We start from the raw sequence: 16,700 nt of genomic DNA, 5'->3' as shown, positions 1-16,700 counted from the left end.
AATTTTTTGAGCATTGTAAATTTAAATGCTGTAATCTGTTACGATTTGAGAGCAAAACCAAGAAGCTTTAGACTATCAATTATCACTATCAATACTATGGATTGGATTATACTCACAATACCGCACACAGGGCTTCACAGTATAACTTTTTCTTTTACCAACAACAGAAGAATGAACCAAAATATCCAGGTGATTTCCATTCCGACACAACTCCAAGTCAAAGGCATCGCTGAACATCAGTTAAAGGATTACAGTTTTTCTGCTAAATGATCGACAGCTAACATATTTATGGCCAATTCACCAGCATTAGATCAACAACACAGTCAGTAGCCTCAGTGTTCTGCTTCCGCAGCACTATGATTTCCCACATAGGCTACTGTACATGATGCTGTTTTTGTTTTTAAAAAAGAACTTTCCACCACAGACAGGTGGCATTAGCTTGTTCTTAGCAAGCTGGCTGCAACAGATTCACAATGTTTCTCAATCTTTCATTTCATTGTGCTTTTATTGACAAATAGTGTTAACCAAACAAGCATGGGCGTTTGTCTGAAATATGACTAATATTTGAGCCTGTTTAAGTCATGTATGGCTTTATAACTCACAAAGGTTTTAGTCGCTCCACATGTACGTCTCTCATCTGACAGCGTGTCATACATACGTGTGAAAGAGCCTTGGATGTATGGAAAGAGCATGCAGCGCCATAGACATTAATATGCATGGATGTATTAATGTCTATGGGTGTACCTGCTAAAGAGAAAAATAAATAAAAAATGGCAGAGTAAAAGTAGGAAAACTTTGAGCAAATATACTGGTACATACAGGTATGAAACGAAGGGAATTAATAAAAGCCTACCTCAAATAATGGCCGGGTGTTCTGGGCGGCTGAGTAAATAAAGGCCCGGTCACTCTTAGGGGAAATACGGTATTTGATTTCTGAGGATAGAGTAAAAACTATGAAAATCAATAAAATGCATTGTGAGTGATTAATGTTGTAGTGTGACTGGCTTGGACGCATGATGATGCAACTGTGCTGTGACAATGTCCAGCAATGTGAGAGAGGGCCCAAATGTAAGATACACTGACCAGAAAGGCAGGATGAGCAATTCAAAGTAGATTTCATGATGACTTAGTAAATAAGGAACAAAAGGCGCTGCATAGGTCAGCAGGTTAAATTAAAAAAAAAAGTCCAACAAAAGGTGAAACACAATCCAAAAAGAAAGCAAAAACCCTGGTTCACAGAATCAGGGGGAGAATGCTGGAACAAATGGAACAACAACAATTGTAAGAAAGACAGGAGGCTATATAAACACACAACACACAAAAACACACACACAAATAACATGGAAGGTGCCTCCTCACACATGACTCAGCTCAGTCAGTCTATTATTTATTATTTGCTGAATATTTTATCATCTACTCTTAATTAGTTATGGATGCACTGTAGTTTTCATAGGAACATGTGGCTTTATGAGTGGCCCTATGGTCCCCCTCTTTGGGGGTTATATCTGGAATTTGCATTATTTCTCTGTCCTGCACTTCTAGTTCTTCATTGTGTAAAGCTTCTGTTTCAAGATGAGCAAAGCCATGGCAGCATATACTAGGCATTAACACATGATCTGTGTGAATGTATAATAACTGTTGCTCTTTTGCTCACATTGCAATGCCATACATGTTATAAAATGTAGCATGCATGCACTCACATCTCTTTGACCCTGTTTCCTCTTTTAGTAAATCCACTTTCAGATCTGTAGCCTGATCAACAAGTCATCAGCATGCATATGCAGTGTTTAACAGGGCAAGTGGAAAGTCTGATAGAAAGTAAAGAAAGTTTAGCCAATCTAAAACAAGATTTTTCAATGACCTTTCTTAAAACGTAATTACTACTGTGTCAGTCCTTTGCCTACAAGTCCTCTGTAGATGCTGGACACTGGACCACAGAATACAGCCTCAGTGAAATCATATTTGGTTTGTAGATGTAAGCTTACCCTAAGCTTATTATTTCAGAACTATACATCTTTACAGGCTTTATATGGCTACTTATACAGTTAGTATAGTTTTAAAGCCCGTCCCTGTACCTCTCAGTGAGGTTTGGAAGCATGTGGTTTTCAATCAGCCAATCAGAAAAGAGCAAGGAAACATTCTCAGGATCAAATGTGTCTCCAGTGTCCACCTCTGCATGAACGCTGAGCATAACTCCTTTACTAGGTACCATGAAGAAGTGGTCTAATGTTGTCTAATGTCATAATGTGGATGTTAACAAGTGTCTGAATCAGCACGTATGTTGTAATGCTCTAAATTCATGTTTACATTTGATACCACTTAGGGGTGAGGAACCATATATGGTAGTTTCATTAATCTTGAATCTTTCTGCATGAAAATGAAAAAACCTGAAAAATTTCACAAAAGTTAAAAAGTCTCCATATGCCTTACAATAGAATATCCAAGTATTTCAGTTAGTGTCTTATAAAGGGTTAAAGAGACGGGACATGGACATTAAATCACATTATAATAGACTCAAAACTACAATTGTGAACCTGCACATCGGCGCAATATGATCTGTCTAATAAAGGTAACTGAAGTAAAGATAATAGAGTCCAGAATAGCTCATGTCTAGCGAGGCAGGAAATGCTGTCTGAACATGACAATCAGTCAGATGTATTTGGTGTTATTGCCACTCCTCTGTCACTGAAACAGTTTTACTAAGACAGTGTGAGGATGGCTCTGCTGTGGATAACATTGCTTTTTCTTCATCGAGGATGTAAGTCTGATTGTAATATTCATGTTAACTCAATGTCTCATGGTTCATGCATATTTTTGTATCCTTTGTGTTTTTTTTAACAGTGTAGACTAAATGTTCCCTGTTGATTCATGATATGTACTTTATACACTTGCAGATACACTGGTTCCAGTGATCACAGTTCAACTTGGTGCACCTGTGACCTTCACATATGTGCGGCCGGAAAAAGATTTAAACTACTGGGCAGTTCACTGGTAGAAGCAGAGGGCTGAAGAGACCCTGACATTTATTGCAGGACTGGAGAGTAGGAAAAATAATCACTACGGACCAATATTTCTGCCTCAAGAATGGAAATGAGGCAAAATGGGATGATTAGCAATCAGACAATTTTTAGGACAATTCAAGAAGATGAGGGAATGTACCACTTGGACTGGGACATATTTGTCATTAAAAGGTAACAAATAATAAGTTACTTACTGACAGTTAATATTTATTAATGGATTCAAAATATTGAATTGAAAGATAATGTCTGGTATATTACTCACTCAAGATTTATTTTAGTTTCTGGGGCTCACATTTGTTAGTATTTCTGCACAAGAAACAAAACAAAACAGAAGAGTGTTTCTACACATGTATATGAGCAAAATGTCTTTCAATCGTTCATTATATAGGAAACACTGAGAGGACATCAAACTATATTGTTGTTAAGACATTATCAGATCCAGTCCGTCCAGGAGACTCAGTGACTCTCCAGTGTTCAGTCCTCTCTGACTCTCAGAACAAGACATGTCCAGGAGATCTCAGTGTGTTCTGGTTCAGAGCTGGATCACAGACATCTCATCCAAAAATCATCTACACTGATGGAGATATGAGTAATAAATGTGAGAAGAGATCTGAGACTCAGAAGAGATGTGTTTATCACTTCACTAAGAACATCAGCTCATCTGATGCTGGGACTTACTACTGTGCTGTAGTGATCTGTGGTCAGACGCTGTTGCTTGGAATTGGAACTCATCTACAAATCAGAGGTGATTCTGAGTTAACTAATGAAGATAATACCCTGAATATGTTGTATCATTATGATTTACAGTTTTTTTATCTTTTTACTAATGTTTCTTTCTTTTTTTGTAGCTAAAACATCAAATTGTGAATTTATTGTGTTGGTGATAGCAATGATCTGCTTGGCCATATCTGTGATCGTAAATATTTTTTTCATCTTAAATGACTCTCCAAGAGGAATATGTGGACAATACGAAGGTAAGTTCTGTTTACTGAATGATATACTTAAATTATCTATCAGCAGACACATTTCTATGTGGTTTTATGTTTCATGTGTGTCTTATTCATCATTAGGCCAGAAAGTAACGCTTCACAAGATAACTTGAGACAACCGGTTAATGATAATATAAGTAGTGACACCAAATCATGTGATTTGTCAGTGTTTTAACATGATCCCCAGCAGAAGCAATAAGTAAGTACGTATACAGTATATGAGCGCTTTACTCTCTGTACAGGCTGAAGATGATCTGAACTATGCTGCTACGCAGCATTTCACTGGAGGGAAACCAACAAGAGGAAGAAAGAAGAAAGAGTTGTACAAACAAGAATGTGTTTATTCTTAAGTTACTGGCTGAATGCACTGTATATTGTGTCTTGTCTTGTCTTGTTGATGTATCGCTGTTCACACTACAGACCTGATTCAGGTTATGTTCCAGAGTAGTTCAAAGTAGAACAGTACAGCAAATTTGTTACAAAGTCCCAAACTCTGCGATAAGCATCACCTGAACTTTGACCCTGATCTAGTTTTTTGTCTGAGACAGGTAGATTGCAGTTTAAATATTTAAGTCTGAAGTCTTCTTGCCTTCTCTAGCACCGCCATGGGGTAGAGTAGTGATTATCAATGTTGTTGTTGAATATGTTTATTGTGAGGCTAAATCAACACTCTTGGCCTTCAGGCTCCTCTGACTGTTATAGTGTCACAACCATTATCAGTGAAGATCCAGCCTGTGGATATTTCCTCTGAGATTCAGACTGTGATGCATTTTAAACTCTTCTTGTAGGACATACCACAGGCAGCAGAAGTGATCATACCAACTGCTGCTTGATGACCAAGGATGAAGAAATACAGTCACCTAGGATAAACAGGTCAAGTAAAGCAATCAGTCTTGAGAATTGCTACAACACATGAAAGAGAGGCGATCAGATTCACAAAGCCCTGTATGAGACCGATGTAACAGGAAGTGTACTTTTGAAACTATTCTCAGTAAACCAATCGGATGCATTTTATGATGTGACGTCACCTCCTTCTCATCTCCTTCACACTCTTAAATACAAAAAAGTCTCTGAACAAGACACAATGTGAAGATGGTCGTGTTATGGATTACACTGCTTTGTCTTCATCCAGTATGTAAGTGCTCTTTTGTTCTGTCTAAAGGTTTTCTCAGTGGAGAATTTACACACTAAAGAGACGATTTTGCAGCAGAATTTTTGCACATCATACACAATATGCTTTAATTAATTTTTATGTTTTCCTTTAATTCAGATACGCTGCTTCCAGTAAAAACAGTTCATCTTGGTGAACCAGCCACATTTACATGTGTTATATCAAACACAAAATCCAGCAATAGAGGAATCCACTGGTACAAGCAGAGTGTTGGAGATTCTCTTAATATAATTGTAACATTGTTTAATTCCGTAACAGAGTACGCACCAAATGTTTCAAAATCAAGATTTGACTTACGTACTGATGACAGTTTTAGTAACCTGACCATTTTGAGCACAGTTGAAGAGGATGAAGGAATGTACCACTGTGGAGTCACAGAGTGGATAAAGTCTAAATGGAGTGGGACATATTTGTTAGTAGAAGGTAAGGTTTGATTTACTTTGAATTTTCCAGTCCTTCTTGTCATGATGTGAAAATGCCCAAGATATGGTTGGAAGTGCTCAGTTTTAATACAGTTTTATTTTAAATCAGGAAACACTGAGAGGACTGTTGTTCAGACAGTATCAGATCCAGTCCGTCCAGGAGACTCAGTGACTCTCCAGTGTTCAGTCCTCTCTGACTCTGAGAACAAGACGTGTCCAGGAGATCTCAGTGTGTTCTGGTTCAGAGCTGGATCACAGACATCTCATCCAAACATCATCTACACGGATGGAGATATGAGTAATAAATGTGAGAAGAGATCTGAGACTCAGAAGAGATGTGTCTACGGCTTCTCTAAGGACGTCAGCTCCTCTGATGCTGGGACTTACTACTGTGCTGTGGCAACATGTAGAGAGATATTATTTGGAAATGGAACTAAACTGGAAGCTGGTAGGATTATAGGTTTAGTACTGGGAGTGATGTACAAAATTCTAAGTTTCATGAAATAATAAAATATATTTCATGTTTTTTTTCTTTGATCTGTTTGATCTGTTTTTAGATCAAACAGCAAGTTCTGTGTTAGTTATTGTGTTGGTGGTAGCAATCATCTGCTTGGCCATTTCTATGATTATAAATCTAATTTTCATCTGTTGTGGAACTCAGAAAGGACTATGTGGACAACATGAAGGTAAGTGTAGTTTACTTACTTTGTTCACCGCCTGTTTGTTCAGAGAATACTGAATACTACAACTAAGATCTCTTTAGTTTTGATTCGCTATTCCTCTTGAGTTGTTGATCCTAATTTAAAAGTCAAATTAATGTGCTTGTTTTTATTCATACGTAGCGACAAAAAGCAGCTCTTCACCAGCCAGACAAGACGATGTGAGCCAACCAGTTAAAGATAAAGTAATTACAGTAACTCACATTATTTGTTATTTCACTAGCATGATTCCCAACGGCTCTGTGTAACAGAATGTCTTATTTTATTTGCTGCATAGGCTGAAGGTGATCTCAACTATGCTGCGCTGCATTTCTCTGCCAGAGGAAGAAAGAAGAAAGAGTTGAATCCAGAAGAATGTGTGTATTCTCATGTGAAATACTGAATGTAAATGTGAGTCAAACTGTAGAGGTGATGGAGACTTTCAGTAAAATGCATGCAACTGTAATATGAAGACAGGTCTTCAAATGTGTGAACATTATGTTTCAAAGTGACTGTCTTCAGTAAATAATACATTCATTAAAAAGGTTTCAACAAAATGTTTGATTGATACATTTGTTTTGTGCCTCAGCCTTCACAGTCACGCTAGAGTAGCCAAAAAAAGGCTTTACTCTCAGTTTCCACTTCAAACCTAGAAGCACTTTTTATCTAGATTCCACGAAGAGGTCTGTGGTTCACTGCGTGTAGAATTTAATGAGTACTGTCGTCAGTTATGAATATTTAGAAAGGGACATTGATTCTGCATGTTTCCTTTAGTCTGATGTTGTATGTACCTATGACAGAGGTCTGTTATTCTTGTTTCTCCTGCTCTTCTTTTCTCTCTCTTCTCTGTTTCTAGTGTTTCTAGTCTAGCCGGTTTTAGTAAAGCGCCTTGAGACAATTTGTGTTGTTACTGATGCTATAGAAATAAGATGGAATTGAATTGAATTGAATTGAATTGAATTGAATTGAATTGAAAACAGATTCAAGATCCTGGTCTTATGAATCTGAGGTGAACTTTAATTCTATACCTTAACCCCAGACTCAGACTGTTGGTTTTAATTTATCTTTGACTGCATGCACAATGGCCTCACAGGCCCCCACTGCTTCATACTGCTAAAAGCATGGATTTGAAACTTATCTATGTCATTGTGAGACAGAAAGAGTTAAGCAAGTCTCCAGTCTATCTCAGGGCTAACACAGAGAGACAGACAACCATTCACACTCATACTTGCCTGTTCTCATTCCCAAGGCGTAATATACCGACGATTTGTCACGCCACTAGATGTCTGATACTGACGTAAAAGGTACACTTCCACCTCTGTATGAGACGCTCTGGGTTCTCAATTGACTCAAATGTAGACCCGCTCGCGGCGGTAAGAGACGCTTAGAGCAGAGACTGCAGTCCTCCATTCACAACAATAATAACTTGTTCGCGGCGAAATATGATGCGTCGAGCTTCAATCTGATTAGAGAATCGAGAACCCTCTATATCACTATTTTAAGGATTTATTCTAATGAGATCGTCAACATTTTTCAACTTAAACACATCAAAATATCACTGATAATTCAACAATAAAATAGCCTCATGTTAGCCTCATCTTACTTCTGAGAAGTAAGATCCGTTTTGAAACGTTGCTGAACACGGTATGTCATTGAACACACCCTTTTTCGGCGGGATAAAGCTGCCACATAAAAACAGTAAAAACACGCCAAAAATAGCACTAATAATACTATTAATAGCGTATCTCTACTCAAGATATCAACATATAGGTTGGGAATATACCTTTCTGTTTGAAAATGAGTGGATATATGCTTTCTGAACCCTAATATCAACATCCTAACCCTGAAGAAGAATTCAGGAACCACATTTTTTTCCGAGTCACAATACACAACAGCTTTACACGCCATATATTTTATAGTTCTGATGTATTCTCTCTATTATGTAAAATTGTGACTGTGATCTTAGCAAACTTTGCATGGGCTTTAGGGCCTGGGGAGCACAACTGTTTGATCAGATTTCATCTTCTGTCATTGGTAAGACGGTCAAATCAGGTTTTTTCAAGGTTTCAACACTAGTCAATAGCACCACCTATTAGTTTGCCCTCAGGTATCATAGTAAAGGTCAATAATTTTCCAAAACCGTTGACCCTGTGTCTGTAGCATGTTTTGTTGTTAAACAGTAAGCCTTCAAACGTGTCTCAGGTACAAGGTTCAAAGGGCACACCTGAGGAGCAGGACCTGCCCACAACTCTCATACTGACATATGTTACTCCCCAGGTCAAGACCTTTCAAACGATGTCATCACTGTTGTCCTACGACAAAGTTTAATTTTCATGTGGCTCTCAGCCATGGCTGTCTCAGGTATACATCCAAAGACCTCTTTCTGGGCCAAGCTGGATGAAATCAGTCAAATATATTTTAGGAAATATTTAGTGATCAAATTTATTCAAGATATTCATTTTTGTCTTATACATAGTCATACTTAAAAATTAGGACCATTTCAGAGCTAATTTGCCCCATAAACCAATTACTGTTTCACAGGTCATATTTACCATTTACATAATATGACCATTAAAAAACTCTTTAACTCCTCCCCCTGTTTTAAAGGATGATCTTTGATGACCAAGAATATAAGGGATAACTGTATCAGAATTACCCCCCCCCCCCTTCAATGGCATGACAACAGTCAAATCGGGTGGCATTTTGTCTTGACTGAGACCACAGCAGAAAGACAAAATGTCTCTTAGCCACTGGCTCAGCGTCAGCATGAAGGCAATGAAAGTCACATGCTTTCCTTGCTCACAATTATTTTATTTGATCAAACAGATTCACAACCAAAATATGCAGCCATATAAACAATGGTAGATGACTGGAAACTGGAGCATCAAAAATGGCAATTTCTGAATATATTCAAAGTATAGACAAAACTTTGTGATTCTATGACTGATCAGCCTGTGGTGCTGCCCATGCATTTATAGTTGTTTATAAAATATAGTTACAGTTTACATTTTATGTTATAGTAGTATGAATGCAGTCCACTTGTTGAATGAACTTCACACTGTTGTAGCGAGGTTTTCGTTATGCACACAGAAATATATGAGGATCACTTTGATTTTTCATGTGTACCACAGAACCTTCAAATATTTCCAGTTTAACAGTTTAATGTCATATAGAAATCTGTACAAACCATGATAATGGCTTCATCCCTGATGGATGCCATGTCGTGGTTCTTGTTACGGTCATTTTTATACATACCTGATGTAAATGCTATGACAAACGACTTCCTGTAGTTGGTCCAGTAATGACTGCAAACACTACAATCAAGACTCACTTATCGTTATTAAAGAAAGCATTTAAAGTAGTGACATATACTTAAGTGGCTCATTCCAAAGATTAGTCACACTATCAAAATAGTGTGACTCCTGTTACTGCCTCTCTGTTGTGCAGGACAAAGTGTGTGTGAACTGTAATAACACAGACTCTGTGGATCCAGAGTAGCCAACATATTGTCAATAAGAGAAGGCCTGGCCTCTTTCCACTTTAGAAGGACTCCGTCTTTCTAAACTCCCAGTCAGTTGCAGTCAACTTAGACGACATCTCACAAGTCACTGCTGCATCCTCTTCTCCATCCTCCAACAACTGAAGGAGCTCCTGACGAGGCACTAACAGAAAAAATAAAGAAACTGCCACAAAGTGAACTAAATACTGTAAGTGGTATGGCTTAGGCTTACTGTACAGAAGCCTTTACACTTCTGCCTAACTCAACTATAACAACAACTATAAATGTCAACTTAAAAAATGAAATCACAACATATCATAGTAGGCAAAGTACCTTTTGTTGGGTCGACACTGGCAACATCACAACTAGGTCCTTCACCTGGACATTGATGTTGATCAGTTGACACTAAAAAAAGGAGACTGAATATTTACTTACTGAAAATCTTTGGTGAATAAAAGTTATGAGCATGAATACTGACCATGTGCCATGCCACTAGGACTTCGACTTGATGACGGCCTTTGAGGAATAACATCTCCTGTTTGTCGCATTTTTTCCAGCGCACTGGTCTTGGCTGAGGTTCACCCTGTGCCTCATTCTACACAATTAACAAGAAAAAAAAATGCAACACTTAAAATCCAGTCCAGTCCATGATTAAAGCAAAGATTATCAAACATCTTAAGTTAATTTCACAGAAATTGTATGTATACACAGCCACACACATTATATATATATATACACATACATATGTACACACACACACACACACACACACACACACACGCACACACACACATATATATATCTAATACAACTTTGACTCTCTTTGACTTAAATTAGACAAGAGTGTTCCCTCTGTAACAACTGTTTCCCCTACGTCACTTTTAAAAAGAATAATGTTACCTCCATATCCTGAAGATTGACGGACACTGACAGAACTCAGTGACACAAACAAACAAATAGCGAAACCAATCCACATGATATACCAACACTGATAATAACAATGGTGGGGCTATTTGGCTATTTTGCAACATACAACTCCTTTAATAGGTTTAATCCATCATTGGGGGATTAAATAGCTAATGCTTCAGTATCTACGTGTAATCGTTACTATACTCTATCTAGCAAGCATGCTGAAGGACACAGTAGCCATTTTTAAAGGTCTTACACTGCTTCCAAAGTCAGACACTTTTGTTTGTTTGAAGCTTTTCTGAAAAAACAAACAAACAAAAAAATAACTTGAAGTTAATCAAGCTAATCTGTCTTTCCAAAACATATATCACTTTCTCAAAGTAGTCTTATATTTTTTACATACCTCCGTTACAATCAATCAATCAATCAATCAATCAATCAATCAATCAATCAATCAATCAATCAATTTCTTCTTCTTCTTCTTCTTCTTCTTCTAAGAAGGCCTCTCCGTTCTCCCATCAACCTTTGCGTACACTGGTTGCGTCTGATTGGTTGGAGTTCAGAGCGTCCAAAACTGACGGGAGTGGTGAATGAATCTATAAATTTGTTTTACGTGTGAAAACACATTTAATAAACCTAACAAAGCATTATGTACGTTAAATATGTTCACTTTCAGATCCTGAATCAGTCTGGAAAACACTGTGATTGCAGAGCGTTTCATACAGAAGTGGAAGGATACCTATTGCGATAGTATCAGACGTCTGGGGCGTGACAAATTGTCTGTGATCGAGGATTATGGGTAGCGTAGGCTTTCCCGCTATCCAAAACATGAATAAAAGTTTATTTCTCAGATTCGAAGGAGGAAAAATTAAAAGTGATGGCCACAACACGAAGCTACTTTATTGTTGAATTAGCAGTGATACTCGGATGTGTTTGTGTTGAGAAATGTTGACGATATCATTTAAAGAAATGCTTAAAATAGTGAGAAAAACACTTCCGGGCAGAGGGTCCGCGGTTCTCAAATCAGATTGTAGCTCGTAGCGTCATATTTCGCCGCGAACAGGTTATCATCGTAATGAATGGAGGGCTGCGGCCTCTGCTCTAAGCGTCTTTTACTGCCGCGAGCGGGTTTACATTGAAGTCAATTGACAACCCAGAGTGTCTCATCCAGACGTGGAAGAGGACCTTTTACGTCAGCATCAGACGTCTAGGGGTGTGACAAATTGTCGGTATATTACACCTTGGGAATGAGAATGGGTTATGTGGGCATGACAACCCCTGACTCCGCGCTGTGTTGCGCTCTAGGGCCGGTTGCAGCTCTGCCCACAGCTCCAGTAATACTGGCCTCGGTAAACGAAAACGACTCATGAAGCACTTGTCGTCGTTTGCGAGTAGATCTTTGTGTTCTCTAAACACTCTCTCCTGCCTAATGTTGCCATTTGCGAGATCTTCTAACAAAGCCAAGGCTGCCATTGTTAATACCATTTTCTTCATCACTTTGCGCATGCTTTTATATCTACCAATGGTTACAAACACGTGTGTGTGTTATTTGCGCATTAATGTGTCTCTGATGTGCATATCCTCTGAGAACTACTTGATTTCACATTATTGACAGTTCCTCAGCGTCGCCTCTTAGTGTCACCAAAGGAACAATAGCTGTGGAAACCGGCGTAAGCCAGCCATTATGTTGGCGGAGGTCACCGCCCATTTCAATGGTCAATTCACTTTTGATACATCTGAACGTTGATGTTGATGTGGGCGTACGCCACGTTTCTGGGCGCACGCAACTTTGATACATGAGGCCCAAGATGTCACTATTGTGTTACTGCTATTGTAACTGTATTTGTATAAATCAAGTTCATATCCGTATTAGCCCCGTGGGTAAAAGGAACACCTCTGATTTCTTGTTTTAACTCAACTCCACTTTCCCTACATGCTGTGATCCATGAATGAACGAATCACTCAGCTGCTCACAGTGACCTGGTCCCAGTCTCAAAATGAATGCATCACTCCTTTACCTGACTTGAAAATCTGCTGCTCTGGTAGTGTCTGAGTGACACAGTAGAAGCCACTTCCACTGTCTTTTCTGAAGATAATCAACTCTAGTGTGACTCACTGCTGCTTGTGTGCTGCAGTGCCCTCGCTATTGAATTCCACCCATTCAACATCACAATATCAAATTAAATAAGGAAATACATTTTTGCAATATCGTTAATAAAATAATTCACTAAGTCTCATTTGAATGTTTTTGGAAAACAAGAAAAAACGCACAGTGATGTATTGGATAGCATTGATGCCTCATAGTGTTGTGAATTGATGTGTTGATGAAAAGAAGTGATCACCGCTGACAAGTCTTCTCTTGAATTTAAAAAAGCTTTATTACGAGAAAGAACAGTGTCAAAAACTCTTTCCAAATCTGAGGGAGCTTCAGGTGCCAATTGTAGAATCCCCTATTCTTCAGCTCCAACACTCTCCTCATATCTGGTTTCTTATCTCCGAAAACTCCACATTAATGAACAATAAGACCCTTACCCCTTAGGACTGATATTTTACAGAGTAGTTAATCTTTTAACCTTTAAATAATGAACGCATTCCGGAAAAGCAGGCAAAAGGAAGGGGGACAGGAAGAGGACCATATACTACAATAGCAAGAAGGTTCCGGGTTCAGGGCCTGTTGGGGTGGAGCATGTTCTCCTTGTATCTGTGTGGGTTTGCTCTGGGTACTCCGGCTTCCTCCCACCTCCAAAGACGTGCTTGTTAGGTTCTTTGTGGATTCTAAATTGGCGGTAGATGTGTGTGTGAGTGTGAATGGTTGTCTGTCTCTCTGTGTTAGCCCTGAGATAGACTGGAGACTTGTCGTGGAGGTGGACCCCACCTCTCACCCAATGACAGCTGAGAATGAAAATGAGCCACTGGTATTTTTACTGACATTGTAACAGTTGAAAAAAAAAAATACTCAGGCAATTATGCTATTACACTAATGATATGTGAAAACCTATCACAAACATGTAAATGATGTTTTTGTCCATTGCTGGAATTTATCATTTATGCTAATGTTGCACTGTTGAAACTTAAACTCTTAAGTTAAGTTAAGTTAAAAAAAATAAATAAAAATAAATAAAAATAAATAAATTAAAAAGCAACGGCTCTTAGATAGCTATGAATATACTAATTGAGTCTGGGGTTAAGGTATAGAATTAAAGTTCACCTCAGACTCCTAAGACCAGGACCTTGAATCTGTTTTCATTTCAATTCAATTCAATTCAATTCAATTCAATTCAATTCAATTCAATTCAATTCAATTCAATTCAATTCAATTCAATATTATTTATTATTATTATTATTATTATTATTATTTACTGAAGACAGTCACTTTGAAACATAATGTTCACACATTTAAAGACCTGTCTTAATATTACAGTTGCATGCATTTTACTGAAAGTCGTCATCATCTCTTTAGTTTGCCACAAACTATGACTAAAGAAACTTACAGTCTTTTCAGTGAGGCGTAAAGCAGACACAAAAATATATATTAATCATTTGACAATATTGTAAAGTAACTGGTTGGTTCAACTAAGGCTGAAGAAACCTCATCTAGCTAGGGCTCTGAAATCAGTTTTGCTGTTTAGGGTGTGTATTTGGTTAGAAATAGGTTTATAATTGTTTAAAAGAGAAAGAGAATCTCCAATTGAGTTGCATTTTTCAGAAAACAAAATGAAACAGAAGCCTGAGGAATCTTAGATTAATGTTTCTAGCATAAGGTTCTAGCATTAGGTAAGAACCAATGTACGGTAAAATACGGCACATGGAGAGAATGTGGGTGAGGACCAGCACACAGCTTTTGACTCACATTTACATTCAGTATTTTACATGAGAATACACACATTCTTCTGGATTCAACTCTTTCTTCTTTCTTCCTCTGGCAGAGAAATGCAGCGCAGCATAGTTGAGATCACCTTCAGCCTATGCAGCAAATAAAATAAGACATTCTGTTACACAGAGCCGTTGGGAATCATGCTAGTGAAATAACAAATAATGTGAGTTGCTGTAATTACTTTATCTTTAACTGGTTGGCTCATATCGTCTTGTCTGGCTGGTGAAGAGCTGCTTTTTGTCGCTACGTATGAATAAAAACAAGCACATTAATTTGACTTTTAAATTAGGATCAACAACTCAAGAGGAATAGCGAATCAAAACTAAAGAGATCTTAGTTGTAGTATTCAGTATTCTCTGAACAAACAGGAGGTGAACAAAGTAAGTAAACTACACTTACCTTCATGTTGTCCACATAGTCCTTTCTGAGTTCGACAACAGATGAAAATTAGATTTATAATCATAGAAATGGCCAAGCAGATGATTGCTACCACCAACACAATAACTAACACAGAACTTGTTGTTTGATCTAAAAACAGAAGAAAAAAAACATAAAATATATTTTATGATTACATGAAACTTGGAATTTTGTACATTACTCCCAGTACTAAACCTAAAATCCTACCAGCTTCCAGTTTAGTTCCATTTCCAATAATATCTCTCCACATGTGGCCACAGCACAGTAGTAAGTCCCAGCATCAGAGGAGCTGACGTCCTTAGAGAAGCTGTAGACACATCTCTTCTGAGTCTCAGATCTATTCTCACATTTATTACTCATATCTCCATCCGTGTAGATGATGTTTGAATGAGATGTCTGTGATCCAGCTCTGAACCAGAACACACTGAGATTTCCTGGACACGTCTTGTCCTCAGAGTCAGAGAGGACTGAACACTGGAGAGTCACTGAGTCTCCTGGACGGACTGGATATGATACTGTCTGAACAACAGTCCTCTCAGTGTTTCCTGATTTAATATAAAACAGTATTAAAAACTGAGCACTTCCAACCATATCTTGGGCATTTTCACATCATGATAAGAAGGACTGGAAAACTTAAAGTAAATCAAACCTTACCTTCTATTAACAAATATGTCCCACTCCATTTAGTCTTTATCCACTCTGTGACTCCACAGTGGTACATTCCTTCATCCTCTTCAACTGTGCTCAAAATGGTCAGGTTACTAAAACTGTTATCAGTACGTAAGTCAAATCTTGATTTTGAAACGTTTGTTGAGTACTCCGTTAGGGAATTAACCAATGTTACAATTATATTGAGAGAATCTCCAACACTCTGCTTGTACCAGTGGATTCCTCTTTCTGCGTTTGATATATCACATGTAAATGTGACACGTTCACCAAGATGAACTGTTTTCACTGGAAGCAGCATATCTGAATTAAAGGAAAACATAAAAAATAATTAAAGCATATTGTGTATGATGTGCAAAAATTCTGCTGCAAAATCGTCTCTTTAGTGTATAAATTCTCCACTGAGAAAACCTTTAGACAGAACAAAAGAGCACTTACATACTGGATGAAGACAAAGCAGTGTAATCCATAACACAATCATCTTCACATTGTGTCTTGTTCAGAGACTTTTTTGTATTTAAGAGTGTGAAGGAGATGAGAAGGAGGTGACGTCTCATCATAAAATGCATCTGATTGGTTTACTGAGAATAGTTTCAAAAGTACACTTCCTGTTACATTGGTCTCATACAGGGCTTTGTGAATCTGATCGCCTCTCTTTCATGTGTCGCAGCAGTTCTCAAGACTGATTGCTTTACTTGACCTGTTTATCCTAGGTGACTGTATTTCTTCATCCTTGGTCATCAAGCAGCAGTTGGTATGGTCACTTCTGCTGCCTGTGGTATGTCCTACAAGAAGAGTTTAAAATGCATCACAGTCTGAATCTCAGAGGAAATACCCACAGGCTGGATCTTCACTGATAATGGTTGTGACACTATAACAGTCAGAGGAGCCTGAAGGCCAAGAGTGTTGATTTAGCCTCACAATGAACATATTCAGCAACATCATTGATAATCACTGCTCTACCCCATGGTGGTGCTAGAGAAAAGGACAAGAAAATTCAGACTAAAAAATTTAAAATGCAAACTACTGTCTCAG

At 38.0% G+C, this 16,700-nt stretch overlaps 1 long non-coding RNA gene across 1 annotated transcript; it reads left to right on the top strand.

The window, feature by feature from the left end:
* Window positions 1-6,019: 6,019 nt before the first annotated feature.
* On the top strand, window positions 6,020-6,507 carry LOC125008402. The gene is made up of 3 exons (XR_007112886.1): window positions 6,020-6,050; window positions 6,160-6,288; window positions 6,445-6,507. It is a non-coding gene; the product is annotated as an uncharacterized LOC125008402 (long non-coding RNA).
* The last annotated feature ends 10,193 nt before the right edge of the window (window positions 6,508-16,700 follow it).

This window comes from Mugil cephalus, chromosome 5 (genome assembly GCF_022458985.1).
Source record: "Mugil cephalus isolate CIBA_MC_2020 chromosome 5, CIBA_Mcephalus_1.1, whole genome shotgun sequence".
Classification (NCBI taxonomy): Eukaryota; Metazoa; Chordata; class Actinopteri; order Mugiliformes; family Mugilidae; genus Mugil; species Mugil cephalus.
The sequence above is the reverse complement of the archived record's forward strand: the minus strand, read 5'-3'. Positions and strand labels throughout refer to the sequence as shown.